We start from the raw sequence: 14,179 nt of genomic DNA, 5'->3' as shown, positions 1-14,179 counted from the left end.
GAATGGCAGGAACTCCGAGCAAGCCAGGGATCATGGAGAAGAGACAGCAGAAGCCAAAGGGGCTGCCGCAGCGCGGTGCTGGGGACAGCAGCAGGAAACAAGTGTCCGTGGGGCCCCTGGAGAAGGACATCAGTGAAACTGGGCCAAACCCCAAGTGTGAAATTTGGCAGGGGTTCTGGGTACTCAATGTTCTCCATTGTTGGCCACAGTTAAAGGAAGCCTCGCCGGAAAGCTACAGCATGGCACAGCTCGTCCCTGAACGACACCGTCACTCGCTCTTCAGAAGTCCTGTCCTCATTCAGATTGCTTTATTTCTGAGACCAATCACCTGATCACACATCTGCTGCTAGCATTTGAACCCTAACACAAGAGTGTGCATGAATATAGGTGATTGTGTTTCAAAAAGGAGGGAGAAGGAGGCCTGAACTCTCCCTGCCTCTCAGAGTGCATTGTGTCTGGGGCTAGTAGGGTTGCCTCTTGTTCTGTGATGTCACAATGCCCAAACACACGCACCAAGAAGTCACCAAAGACAGCCCAACTCGCAGCCCATGAGGGGCCCTGAGTACTGCCTCTGACCTCTCTATGGCAAGCCAAATGGCCATGGGAAGACCCCATGGAGTGTTAGAATGATGCCGTTGAGGGCAAGGATTTTAGACCGGTCATGGATTCTGCCTGTGCACTGGGCTCTACCACTTTCTAGCTATCTGGCTACCAGCAAGTTACTTTAACAGTCTAAGTTTCAACCTCCCCATTCGTGAAATGGAGATAATGTCTTAGTCATAGGGGTAGCAAGTTTACTGTATATCAAGAGTGTGGCACTGAGCCTGGCTCTTCGTAAGTGTTCAGTAAGTATTACTCATTATAATGTATTATTATTATTATTACTACTACTACTACTTTTTTTTTTTTTTTTTTTTTTTGAGACAAAGTCTCGCTCTGTTACCCAGGCTAGAGTGCAGTGGGATGATCTCTGCTCACTGCAACCTCTGCCTCTGGGTTCAAGTGATTCTCCTGCCTCAGCCTTGTGAGTAGCTGGGGTTATAGGCATGAGCCGCCATGCCCAGCTTTTTTTTGTCTTTTTAGTAGAGCCCGCATTTCACCGTGTTGGCTGGGCTGGTCTTAAACTCCTAACATCAAAAGATCCACCCACCTTGGCCTCCCAAAGTGCTGGGATCACAGGCGTGAACCACCGTGCCCAAGCTACTACTACTATTTTAAAAGCCTCTACCTATGAAGGATCACAATGCTTTGAAAAGGAAGTGCAGAGGTTGAAGGGTGTCTCAAGGAGGGCAGTGATCAAAACCATACTAAGCATTTGAAAATCAGAAGAAAAGGTTGGGTGAGGGTACATCCTGGATGAAATAATATTATTAAATAGCTTTTCAAGTACAGACGTTGAAGAGCTACAAGCTGGAAAGGGGGCCAAAACTAACTTGTTTTTTTGGCATATCTTACCATATGCCAAATACCAGACTACAGAGTTTACATTTTTTATTGCATTCAATCACCATTGCAACTCTCTGAGGTTGTTATTATCATTCCCACTTCACAGATAAGGAAACAGGCTGAGAGACGCAAGTCAAACAGCAAAGGATGGGCTGGTGTCTGTCTGACTCCAATACCAGTGGTCTTTTCTCTATAACCTAAAGCAATAAAACCCCTGCAACATCTATCTTATTATTACAGAAATTATAAGGTTCAATATATCCCCCCACCACAACCACTAATATTACAGTTGCACAATGGCAGTCCTCACCGAGGAATTAATCCAGCCCAGGGAGATAGACATGTGAGCGGCTAAGTATAATGTTTGAATGATAAAGGCTCTTTGTGTAGCAAGAACAAAACTCTGGCAGAGAACAGAGGAAGAGTGATTCTTTCTGCTGGAATCGGGGAATGAGTAAAGAAAGCCTGGGGCCTTTTACAGAGGAGGAGATCCAGGTGCAGCTCCGTAGGGTTAGCTGGTGGAAAGGTCTGGGAAGGGCATTCATGTTGGATGTTGGCTGGGGCAAAGGAAGCCAAGGTATAGAGGTAAGGAGGCAAGTAACCTGATCACATCAATATTTCAGGGTATTACATCTGACAACAGTGTGGAGGATGCAGCAGGGAGAGAATGAAGGCAAAAAGTGAGGTTCTTCCAACTCATGTTGCGGTAAGACCGCCTTTGGAATCTGCAGGGCCCTTTTAGTAGGGCAGTAAAGGAGGCATTTCAAGGAATCCACTAGGTCTGGTCCTTCAAAGAGCTCAGAGTACATGCCCATCTTTCCTGACTTTCCTCCAAGGTCCCTGATGAGGAAACCTGCTGGGGGAACAGCAGGACCCATCAACCTCCATTCCCACTGCACTGAAAGGCAAGGATGGCTTTGTTAGTACAACAAGTGCTTTAGAAACAGACTTGTTGGCTGAGACACCAGCATTTCCAGGGCATACAGAACGGGTTGTATCTACTACTTGAGAAGGCCTCAAAAGAGAACAACAGTCCAGGACCTCCCTCAGGATAGGCTGGGAGAACAAGATGGTCTGGCGCAGGAGAGGAGGCTTAGATCTCTGCCCATTTTCACTCATTTGCAAGTGCACATTGAATGCTTGCTGTGTACCACGCCTTATGTTGGGTGCTGGGCATGCCAAGGTGAAGGAGGTAACGTTGCTACTCTCAAGATCACAGTCTAGTGTACAAGATGGAAAAGTAAACAGAAAACATTTACAGAATGGGAAAGGCATAACAATAGAGATTCTCAAGGATCACATAGGAGCAACAACACTCAGGAGACAGAAGAAATATCAGGGACCTTTTTGTAAAGATCTTATGTACTGAGCATGTATTAAGACGCCATATTCTGGGCTGGACATCAACTGTGTTTTGAAGAATGAGTAGCTAGATAACGAAGAGGTAAATGTTTCAGGCAGAGGAAATAGTATCTGCAGCAACGGAAAAGAACATGACATACTGTGGAATCCACAAGTGGTTTGTATATATATGTGTGTGTGTGTGTGTGTGTGTGTGTGTGTATATATGTGTATATATATACACATATATATGAAATATATATAAATATATATAATTATATATAAATAAATATATAATATATTATATACAATATATATAAAAATATAATATATAATATCTATATTATATATAGATATTTTATATATATATATATTTTTTTTTTTTTTGAGGCAGGATCTTGCTCTGTTACCCAGGCTGGAGTGCAGTGGAATGATCACTGCTCACTGCAGCCTCGAACTACTGGGCTCAAGCAATCCTCCCACCTCAGCTTCCTGAGTAGTTGGGACCACAGGTGCCTGCCACCATGCCTGGCTAATTTTTTAATTTTTTGTAGAGACAGAGATCTCTCTATGTTGCCCAGGCTAGTCTCAACTCCTAGGCTCAAGTGATCCTCCTGCCTTGCCTCCCAAAGTGCTGAGATTACAGGTGTGAGCCGCTGTGCCCAGTCAAGTTTAATAAGGCTTAGGATAGAATGAAGGAACAAAGGAGGTAAAGTTTAGAATACAATAGGGAGTGTGGGGGCTGGAGAGGTGGACAGGGGTCCAATCACAGTGGATCTTATATGTGATGCTGAAGAGCCTGGAGAGACATTAAAATATTTTAATAAGAGAATGACATGATGAACTTTTTATTTTTTTTTGAAACAGAGTCTCGCTCTGTCGCCCAGGCTGGAGTGCAGTGGTGCCATCTCAGCTCACTGCAACCTCCACCTCCTGGATTCAAGCAATTCTCCTGCCTCAGCCTCCCAAGTAGCTGGGATTACAGGCATGTGTCACCACAGCCAGTTAATTTTTGTATTTTCAGTGGAGACAGATTTCACCACGTTGGCCAAGTTCTCGCACTCCTGACCTCAGGTGATCCCCCTGCCTCAGCATCCCAAAGTGCTGGGATTACAGGCATGAGCCACCACACCCAGCCTGACATTTGTATTTTTAAAATCACTCCGGCTACAGTGATATGATCAGAAGATCATATGATATGATATCGAGATATGATGAGAGTATAGTTCAGAAAACAATCTTGAATTTCAGTTCCAAAACTGTAGTCAGTTAGATCAACTGAGTGGAATTAATATAGATGAAAACTATTGAGACCCTGAACTAAGACAGGGGCAGTGGGGATAGAGAGGAGGGAACCTGCTGGAGAGGTATTTGGAAAGGAGAATGAGAATTGGTAGGGCATGGTGACTGTTTGGAGTCAAGAGGAAACGGCAAGAGTCCAGAGGGAATGTCAGAATTTAGGCCTGAGCCAGGCATAAAGGAAGGCAGGAGATGGCTGGATTGGTCTAGGGACTGGGGTTTTGTTGAAGAAAAGCAAAAGATGAGGGTGAATGAGAAACAAGGATAATCAAACAATAATGATGGCCGGTGTGATGGCTCACACCTGTAATCTCAGCACTTTGAGAGGCTGAGGTGGCAGGATCGCTTGAGCCCAGGAGTTCGAGACCAGCCTGGGCAACATAGTGAGACCTCATCTCTGCAAATAATATTAAAAAAATTTTTTTTAATATAATGATGAAGTAATATATTTTGTTTTCTAGACTGATTGAAGAAGGAAATTGAGAAAGAAGTAGATTGAGAGATGACTACAAATGGAGAGGCAACATGGTCAGAGATCTTATTAAAATTAGGGAATAGGCACAGTAAAAGCAAAGAGGTTGGAGACATGGAAGGATAAGACACCGTGGTCAGAGCGTGCATATTCAGTTAAAGGTTCTGGAGATGAAACCATTTCAGATGAGGACAAAATCAGGGTGTGGCCATAGGTGTGAGTGGCTGAAGTAGAATGGCTGTGAGTGTCACTCTGAAGCTTGACTGTTGGACACGTCATCCTCATAGACACAGAAGTCAGGATCACGGTAGGTCTTGGGGTGAAGGGGAGGACCTGGAGCCAGGCCCTAAAGTCTTCCATGAGCCAGGAAAATGACACTTATAAGAAAGAATATGGCAGGAGAGTGTGGGTTTCAAAGGAGCAATGTTTATATTAGGACTGGAACAGTGTACAGCTTGGAAGCAGAACTGGGAAACTTTAAAGTTGTTTGTCGAGGCTACTTCTCTGGCTGGCACTGGGGATGGGAGAATGAGCATCCCTCAGAGGAGACAAAGCAGGTGAACAGTGCCCTTGTGTAACAGTGAGTTTCCATTCAAATTAGGAAGAGGGTGCGGGATTCCAGGAAGAACTGGAGGATGCAGGGGAATTTATTTACTCTGGTGTAGTGTTCCAGAGGTCCTGCAGGAGACAAAGAATGAGTTAGGGAAGAGGCAGCCCAGGGGGAATGAAGACAAGAGGACTGCTTGGTGGTGCTTGAGACCCTTGCCACTGCCACCTTCACAATCATCCTCATCTCCCCTCCCTTGCTCCACATCCAATTGGCAACCAAGCCCTGTTGACTTTGAAATCAAAGTAAGTAGCTTTCTAGGCTCTCCCTGTCCTTTTTCCACTGCCCGTGCCTGAAAGCTCCCATGGTCTCTTATGTGAAGCACTGCAAAGATATCCTGTTTGGCCTCTCTGTCTCCTGCCTCAGTTATCCTTCCCCAGGCTACCTCCACCCTACTCCCACCTTCCTCCATGCAGCTGATAGAAGGTTCTTTTTTATCCACAAATCTGATCCCATCATTCCACCACTCAACATTCCTTGACGGCCCCTCAATCTTCAACATGATGCAATCTGTTCTATTGGCATGGCATCCAGAGTCCGTCAAAATTGGGGACAGATAGTTGGGGAAAGATAATCTGATGTTAGACAGATAACGACTGCTCTGTCTAATGTCATCTTCTACTACTCCCCCTTCAGAATGTTATGCCCTGGTAGTACTCAGGTATTCCCAGCTCTCAGAACATGTTACTAAGTCCTCTCATGCATCCACATTTTGCACATTCCAGTCCACCTGCCTACGCATTATTCCCACTTACCACACCTTGCCCCTGACAGAATCCACTCAAATGCTTCTTCCTCTGTGGGCTCGGCCTTCACTCCTCTGGACAGCTTAGGTGATCTTCTTCTTGAGCTCTCCCCACACATTGCGCGACATGCCATGAGAGCAATTATGTACTGCACTAAATATGTGACTATTTCTCTACCACTTGACAATAAGCTCTTTTGATTTTATTTATTTATTTTTGAGAGAGAGTTTTGCTCTTGTCGCCCCAGCTGGAGTGCAATGGCGGGACCTCAGCTCACTGCAACCTCCACCTCCTGGGTTCAAGCGATTCTTGAACCTGCCTTGGCCTCCCTAGTAGCTGGGATTACAGGCACCAGCCACCATGCCCAGCTGATTTTTGTATTTTTAGTGGAGATGGGGTTTCACCATGTTGGCCAGGCTAGTCTCAAACTCCTGACCTTAGGTGATCCTCCTGCCTCGGCCTCCCAAAGTGCTGGGATTACAGGTGTGAGCCACCACACCCAGCCAACAATAAGCTCTTTTTAGAAGAAAACACTGTTTTTCAATGCTTATCTTGACCACCTATCACATTATCTAGCACAGAGTAGGTGCAAACTATTTACAGAATTTCTGATTGACTTAGTAGATGTGTGTTTAGGGAAAGGACATTCAGTCATCTAAGGCGTGATGTAAAGAATTAAGCTCCAGGTTTCAAAGGAAGCTCTTGTATGAGCCATTTGGATGCTCATAGACTATGTCTGTTGCATCTCCAGACCTCTCATTTTCAGGGCCAGCACAATATTTTTTTGTATGGTGAAGGCTTAATAAATATGGAAGAAAGACAAAGCCCCTGCCCTCAGAAAGGATCCAGTAGACCAAAGAATATTTCTGCAACCATGCCATTCCCACTCCTTTGCTTCCTCAGTTATCCCTAAGAAGTCCTAGGACTCCAATCACTTGTTCTTTCATCCATTTATTTAACAAAGTTGTCGTAGGTCAAGCGCTATGTTCTGCTTTTTAATTGGAAACTTCTGGAAGGGCAAGACTGTGGTTAGTTTGAGTTGTGTGTATTGCGCAAGCAGAGCATTCCATAGGAATAGACTCTTTTCCTCAAAGCATGTGACACCCAAGACCTTGGGGTCCCTGTGAGTTTTTCCTACCCCTGCCTGGCAGACTATTCCAGCTCACCAGGCTTCCTCCACTCTCTGGAGTCCCATTGTACTTGAGTCAGAACCAGACAGTTGGCATTAATTGCTCTCTAATTGTTTCAAGTGTGCTATTTTTATCTCCCCAGTACTCTGCACTCTCCTTGCAAAGGGGCCTGGTCTTTTGGTTTCACATTGCCATTGTGTCCCAGTGCTCAGTAAAAGCTTGCTGATTGATTTTTCTATGCACTGTAATTATTTCCAAGGCTGCCATGAGATAGAGATTTTTGTTTGTTTGTTTGGTTGGTTTTTTTGTTTTTTGTTTTTTATTTTGAGACAGGGTCTCACTCTGTCACACAGGCTGGAGTGAAGCAGCCTGATCATAGCTCACTGCAGTGACTTCCCGGGATTCAAGGGATTCTCCTACCTCAGCCTCCCAAGGAGCTGGGAAGTCAAGGAGTGATTCCAGCTAATTTTAAAAATTTTTTATTGTAAAGACTGGGTCTTGCATGTTGCTCGGGTCAGTCTCAAACTCCTGGGCTCCAGGGATCCTCCCCTCGGCCTCCCAAAGTGCTGGGATTATAGGCATTCATCTCCTGGCCTGATGGAACTCTGTTGCTACTTCTACCCCTGCAATCCCCCTCCCCACTTTCAGAACTCACTGTTTTTTCTGTTGGTATCCAGCATGTTCTCACCTCAAAACTTCTCTGGTCTCTTTTCTCCAAAAGCAAATCTTATTTCATGTACTGTCAATGCTCCTGAGCTTCTCTCTCTCGCTTTTTTTTTTTTTTTTTTTTTGCTAGTCCTCCTGCATAAGGGCTCTCTTGGCAAGAAATGTTATTCTTATCAACTGCTTCATGATCTATTTTTACATCTCCACGCAACTTATTAAATGCTTGTAGGATCTGCTGGGGTAAAGGAAGCCTTCACTTTGATTGAATTTCCATGTTTTCAGCTTAATATTGAGGGAAAGACTGAGCTGAGGCAAGGTCAACCAGGAAGAGAGAGACTTCTTTATGGAACGGTGAGCACAGAGTGCTCAGAAGTGAATAGTGAAGAGGGGACCTGGGGAGGAATGCATCGGCCTGGCTCCCAGCAACTTTCGACTTGGTCTCAGAGAAAAAGGCCATAAGATGGTAGAGACAGCTTAGAGGTTTGCTTAAGAAGTGCTTCTTAGAGTTCAGAGAGCTACCAAAGATTTTCTGAGAATTGCCAAAATGCTTCTCCAGATGGTCTGAAATGACCCTGTTTACCCTGAAAGTTGACTGAATCAAAAGATCTGATAGATCTAGTGGGGCTGCAGAGGTGGTTTTTTCCAACCTCCCCCAGGGTGTGATCTCTCAGACAGGCTCTAAGTGAGCCATTCTGGTGACTGGGAGCCCACACATTCACAAGGCCATATTATTAGGGAAAGGGTGGTGGTGGTGATAATTAATCTCCAAATCAATTCAGCCACATTTATTGGTTGCCTAGAATGGTGGTAGCAGAGCATCAAGGTTGAGAGGCTTAGCTTAGCTTTACATTGACTTGGGTTTGAATCATAGCTGCAGCATTTCCGGTCAGACTCCAAGCAGGTTACACAAACTAAGTCTCAGTTTTTACATAGATAAATGGATATAACTGTTTCCACTTCATGATGTTATGATGAGGATTATGTGAGACATAGACAGCATTTAGCATGATGCCTGGTTCATGATAAGTGCTCAGCAACTGGTAACTCATAATAATATGATTTTCCTGGGCGCAACCTCCTTTTTTACCAGGACCCCATCCCAATGCTCAGCCCACTCCTTTGAGGACCCTAGACAAAGTAATCTAGCATAGCCCCTTTCAAAGAGCGCCACCCTTTAGTTTTCCATTTCCCTCTCATCCCTTTCCATCCTTCTCCTCCACCCCTCATCAAAAAATACTCTCTTCAGTCGCTTGAACCTGGGAGGCAGAGGTTGCTGTGAGCCGGGATCGTGCTGATGCACTCCAGCCTGGGTGAGAGAGTAAGACTCCGTCTCAAAAATAAATAAATAAATAAAAATAAAATACTCTCTTTCTTGAAGCTTCCCTTCCTAGACCAGGACTTCTACTTAATCTGGTGGAATATTCCTTGCCAATCTGCCAGCTGAATGCTGCTGCCATTCTCCTCTCTCCACCCAGATAATGTAATTATTTTAATGGGAGCTTTTTAGAAAAACATGTGATACTCTCGAACCCCACTGGGGACCTTGTGAATTTTTCCAGGGATTTAGAAAGGAGGACACAGTGTGACCCCAGCCCTTGCAATCCTGTCTTGGTGCAGTAGAATTGACCGGGCCTTTTTTGTGGAGATAGGCCAACCCTGTCCAACAAAATACCCATGCCATAAGATATTTCCCCCTCTCTTGCCAATCCATATTGTGATCTGGGTCATTTATCAGATCAGTTTGGTGACAGACAATGCAGTGCAGGTGTAAAAAGCAAATGATCTGAAGATAGAAATCCTGAGATTCAAATGATGCCTCCGTATTTTCTATTACATACCTTGGACGAGTTATTCAACCTTGCTAAGAGAGCTTTTGTTTCCTCATCTGCAATTTGGAGTGATATAAATAGTTTCTTATAGGGTTGCTGTCATGATTCAAAAAGATCATGTAAGAAAAACACCCAGCACGGTGCCTGACACGTAGTAATTGTTCCATAGATGGTGTGTTCATTGTACTAAAAGAGAGGTAGTCAGGGATGATGTTGCTCCCTTACTGGAACATCTTTTGCTTTTTTGCCCCTGCCTTGTGAGTACCTGGAACTCTTTTTCGTACCCACCACTCAAAGCTCAGTTCATGCCAACATAGTCTTGAACCTGAATTAATCTGCACACAGCCTCATCAAAGCACTTCAGGTTACTGTATCTTCATCAGCAAAGCTGGGCCCCAGAAGCCCTTAAGAACCTGGCAAAGTTCCTTCTGGCTGGCTTGGCACAGCAGGAAAACAGCAGTGTCAACTGCTTATTTCCTGCAAAGGCGGCAGACTCTGCCTTTCACAGTGCACAGCAGACAGATACCACACACTCAGACAAGTTCCCAATTAACCACACACAATCAATGTCTCTCAAAAGTGCATACGTTATGCTCTGCCCAACTAATTAACTGCACTAAACATGCCAGGGTTAAAGGTAGGGCATGGGTTATCAAAAAGCCTTTGAGAACCAGACCAGGTTCAGGGCTAAGAAGACTCAAAAGTTCTGCTCTAGTTTACCACCAAGCTGAATGGGATCTTAATGCCGCTCTCTGCAAGCAGGGGCACTGCTGGAGACTCTCTACCTCTTGAGCTTGCTAGAACTTGGACAATCATAATGACCTACAGGAAAGTGCTCTGAGGGGTATAACAACTACACAAATGCACACTATGATTTCTCCTGGCCTTTGGTGTGACTGTTGTTTTTCCTTCCGGCGGCAGGAAAGGTGGTCAATCTTAAGCAAACATGACGTATGCATGTGCCTTCTAAGGTGTGAGCTTTACACACATAATCTCATGAGATCCTCATGACCGCCTGTACCCATGAGGAAAATAAACCTCCTGAGATGGGCCCCCAAGGGGGTCACACAGATGATGGCTGAGCCACAATTTGAATCCATGTTAATCTCACTTTAAAAATCTCAAGATTCGTTCTCCTCCCTATCTCATGCAAAATATCATTCTTCTTGCATAACCCCTTTCAGAGAGTGGCACCTTTTAGTTTTCCATTTCTTTCTCATCCCTCTCCATCCTTCTCCTCCATCCCTCATCTTGCCCTCATTAAAAGTACTCTTTTCAATCGCTTGAACCCAGGAGGCAGAGGTTGAAGTGAGCTGGGATCGTGCCAATGCACTCCAGCCTGGGTGACAGAGTAAGACTCCGTCTCAAAAAAACCAAAAAACAACAACAACAAAAAACTCTCTTCCCTGAAGCTTCCCTTCCTAGACCAGTGACTTCTATTTAATCTGATGGAATATTCCTTGCCAGTCTGCCAGCTGAATGCTGCGATTCTCCTCTCCCCGCCAGGTAATATATTTATTTTAATGGGAGCTTTTTGGAAAAACATGTGATACTCTCGAACCCCACTGGGGATTATCCACTTGCTTCATCTCCACTGGGAGTTGCCCAGAGCAACCATGCTGATGTACATGAGGGTGCTCACAAGAGTGACACCAGGAGGTTCCACTAGGTGATGTTTCTTCAAGGAGGTTACCACAGAACAGGATTAGAAGGTAGAGGGTACAGTAAGGAGTGGTTGGGAGATCCTGTGGGCAAAGACAGGATCAAATAAATTATCATGTGCAGTAGCTGGAGAACTAGCTTTACTTGGATACAACAGAGGAACCAGGGAAAACACAAGTCCCTTCTCTTGGAAAGCCTGCACTCTCTCCCTTCCAGGTTCACTATGCAAAGCCTTCCTGGTCAGAGAGGCAGCTGTTGGGGCTACGAGTCACAGGTGGCTACTAAGAGGTGATGTTTGATCTACCTCTAGGTTCCAGGCAGGGAAGGGGTGGTGGACAGGGCCTGATCTGAGAGTTTTGTCATGGAATCACTTGCAAGAGGAGCTTGATGCCACATTATCACCCTCAGGAGTTATCTTCTAAGACAGCAGCAGAGATAATGACTAGGAGGCGCTGTGTTGCAGCTCATGAAGTATGCCTGGCACCGAAGCTGCACCTCGCTTTGCATACACACACACACACATGCACACACACACACACACAACTACAGAAATTGGGAGCAGGTGGACAGTGGTTCATTATTGCTAATCACCACAGAAAGAGACAAAAGTCCAGAAAAAATGATGCTACGCTTTATAAATTCAGCAAGACACCAGTGCCTCTGCTTCCTGTCTGCCTGCTGTAGCATTGCCCAAGCCCTCCTGGCCTCCTTTCTCACCCACACCTGCAGTCTGCAGTGAGGCCCTTCAAGAGATGCCTGCTCTGTGAGGTTATTTAAGTCAGGAAGCATTAATCTGAAGAAATGCTTTGAAGCAAAAACCTGAATGTTCAAGTCCTCCCACTTACTGGAGTTGCTGTTACCTTTAAGATTTAATTAAAAGCGGTTCAAAAATCTCCATCCCCTCTGCAGCAGAAAAGGCGTCCTCCTGACAATATCACCGCAGTCTCTCAGTCCCTAGATCCTGCTTGGGCTGAATTCTTTTTCTCTCTCTTGTTCCCTCCAGAACTTGCTCTCACCTTTCCTGAACGAATCACCCCCACTGGACACCCCCACATCTTGTCATCTCGTCACTCCCTAATTGCTGCCACCTCCAGGCTCTGTGTTAAGCAGACATTTCTGAAGGGACGGGCAACAGACAGAAGTTAACACCATTCTGCTGCTCAGTAAACGACTTCAGACTGAATATTATGCATTCCAGTTTTTAAATTCCCCTTGAGCCATTTCTGCCACCAGAGGGGTTTTACTGACTTCCTTTCTGATTGGCTTAGTCACTAACTCCTCGCAATGCCTCTGGCCCTTTCCCCCCAACCTCTCTTCCATTCCTTGCTAGTCAGATTGCCCCACCCCCTAAAATTCCTATACCTTTTTAGGCAGAGAGATTTAACTATTACCCGTTGCCAGCCATGCCCTAAGGCTTAAGGGACATCTTTTCACAATTCAGCAAGGCGTTTTGCTAAACTTGTGCGGTCTAATACTTTAAATTTAATGAAAATTAAACACAATTTAAAATTCAATTCTCTGATCACCCTCGCCGTATTTCACGTGCTCAGTGGCCACCTATGGCTAGGGATCGCTGTGCTGGATAGTGTAGACAGCAGAGTTCTACTGGACAGCTAAACCCAAATTCATTTCTTCCCTAAGGGACTGTCACTGGCTATTCACTGACACTTTTTCCTGCCTATTTCCTTAATGTGGATTGAGCCCTTACGCTGTGTAAGGCACTTTTCCCGCGTTGTCGCCCGGCAGCCACCTAACAGTTCTCTAAAGCGGGCAGCGCTCTCCGCCTGGCTCAGGGGAGGAGCCCGAAGTCCGCAGCCGGAGCAGCGGTGGTGTCCCCTCCACCAAGCCAGAAGCCCGGGCCGTGACAGTGTATCACACAAGGCAAGTAGCAAGTAGGGAATGGCTTCGTCAACCACGTGTGATGTGATCGTTCCATTAAACTTTAGGAGGGGTTTTCTTAGTCGCAACGGTTCAGTCCCCAAAGTGAGGTCACTGAAAAGGAAGCTGAAAGACTTTTTTCCAGAGGATGGAATGCACGCTTTGCTGGGATGGATGCCGCGTAAGGCCCAAACGCGTGTGGAGGGAGAGAGGGCGCCTTTGAGGGCAACCAGCAGTAAAAGGAGGCAGGCGGCGAAAGCGCTCGGAATTCCTCTCACGCCGCTCCTGCTCTCCGCTTTGCAGCGCAGCCAGCCAAGCCGCTGCCGCCCCTGCTGCCTGGGAGAGCGGGCGCTTGTGCAGATGGGGCCGCCGCTGACCCGCTTCCCTCGGCGCCCGGGGGAGGCCGGGTTCGGCGACCGCGCCACCTGCTGGCCTCTTCCCGTGCTGCCGCCTGCCCCTGGGCGCCTCCGTCCCTGCCCGCAGCGCCACAGCACACGGGGAGGTCGTTAGATGCAGGTTCTTGGGCCTCACCCCAGGCTTACTGAACCAAAAACTCTCTGGGTGGGTCTTGGCAGTCGAGTCTGAACAAGACCCTCGGGTGATCCTGATGCACGCTAAAGCTTGGGCATCGATGATTTGGGAGTCGACCCAACTCCACCATTTATTCATTAAATCAAGTTTTTCTTTTGTTTTGTTTTGTTCAGAAAGAATCAGATAGGAGCAATCAGGGTGTTGCAAGTCCTGATTACACAGAGACGTTAGTCACATTTCATGCGTCTCCAGTCATCATGTTCTATCTGCCCTCCAAACGGAGGAACAGGGAAGGGTTATCCCACCTGACAGTTCATTAAGTCAAGTATTAATGAGCATCTTCTAAACAATATGGAAATAAAGGAAACAAAACAGACATGATCCCTCCCCCACTCCCTCCCCAACGCACGCACATAGATAAAATGTAGAATGGCTTACTTTATCGTCACATCTCTGTGCAATAGGAAAGGGAAACATTACAATTACCCTTATTTTACAGACAGGAAACTAGCCTGGAATCACACATGTGGTAAACAACTAGGTCAAGTTCAAAGCTTAGGGGTTTTTGTTTG

General features: G+C 45.9%; 1 long non-coding RNA gene and 1 other non-coding gene across 7 annotated transcripts; one reads left to right on the top strand and one right to left on the bottom strand.

Moving 5' to 3' along the window:
• The first annotated feature begins 424 nt into the window (after nucleotides 1–424).
• LOC129048811 (uncharacterized) lies at nucleotides 425–12,712 on the top strand. 6 transcript variants are annotated; one of them, XR_008511480.2, is made up of 6 exons: nucleotides 492–845; nucleotides 2,070–2,965; nucleotides 4,548–4,865; nucleotides 5,160–5,410; nucleotides 10,830–11,042; nucleotides 12,202–12,712. It is a non-coding gene; the product is annotated as an uncharacterized LOC129048811 (long non-coding RNA). The 6 variants fall into 6 exon arrangements; XR_008511481.2 differs by having other exon boundaries at nucleotides 425–845; nucleotides 4,548–5,410; nucleotides 11,415–12,712; XR_008511478.2 differs by having other exon boundaries at nucleotides 491–845; nucleotides 4,548–5,410.
• Nucleotides 12,713–13,785: 1,073 nt separating this feature from the next.
• LOC112135617 (U8 small nucleolar RNA) lies at nucleotides 13,786–13,919 on the bottom strand. Its single transcript, XR_002916875.2, has one exon. It is a non-coding gene; the product is annotated as a U8 small nucleolar RNA (small nucleolar RNA).
• Between the last annotated feature and the right edge of the window lie 260 nt (nucleotides 13,920–14,179).

The sequence above is a fragment of the Pongo abelii genome, chromosome 9 (assembly GCF_028885655.2).
Source record: "Pongo abelii isolate AG06213 chromosome 9, NHGRI_mPonAbe1-v2.0_pri, whole genome shotgun sequence".
NCBI classification, from domain to species: domain Eukaryota; kingdom Metazoa; phylum Chordata; class Mammalia; order Primates; family Hominidae; genus Pongo; species Pongo abelii.
This window is presented reverse-complemented; position numbering and strand designations above follow the sequence as displayed.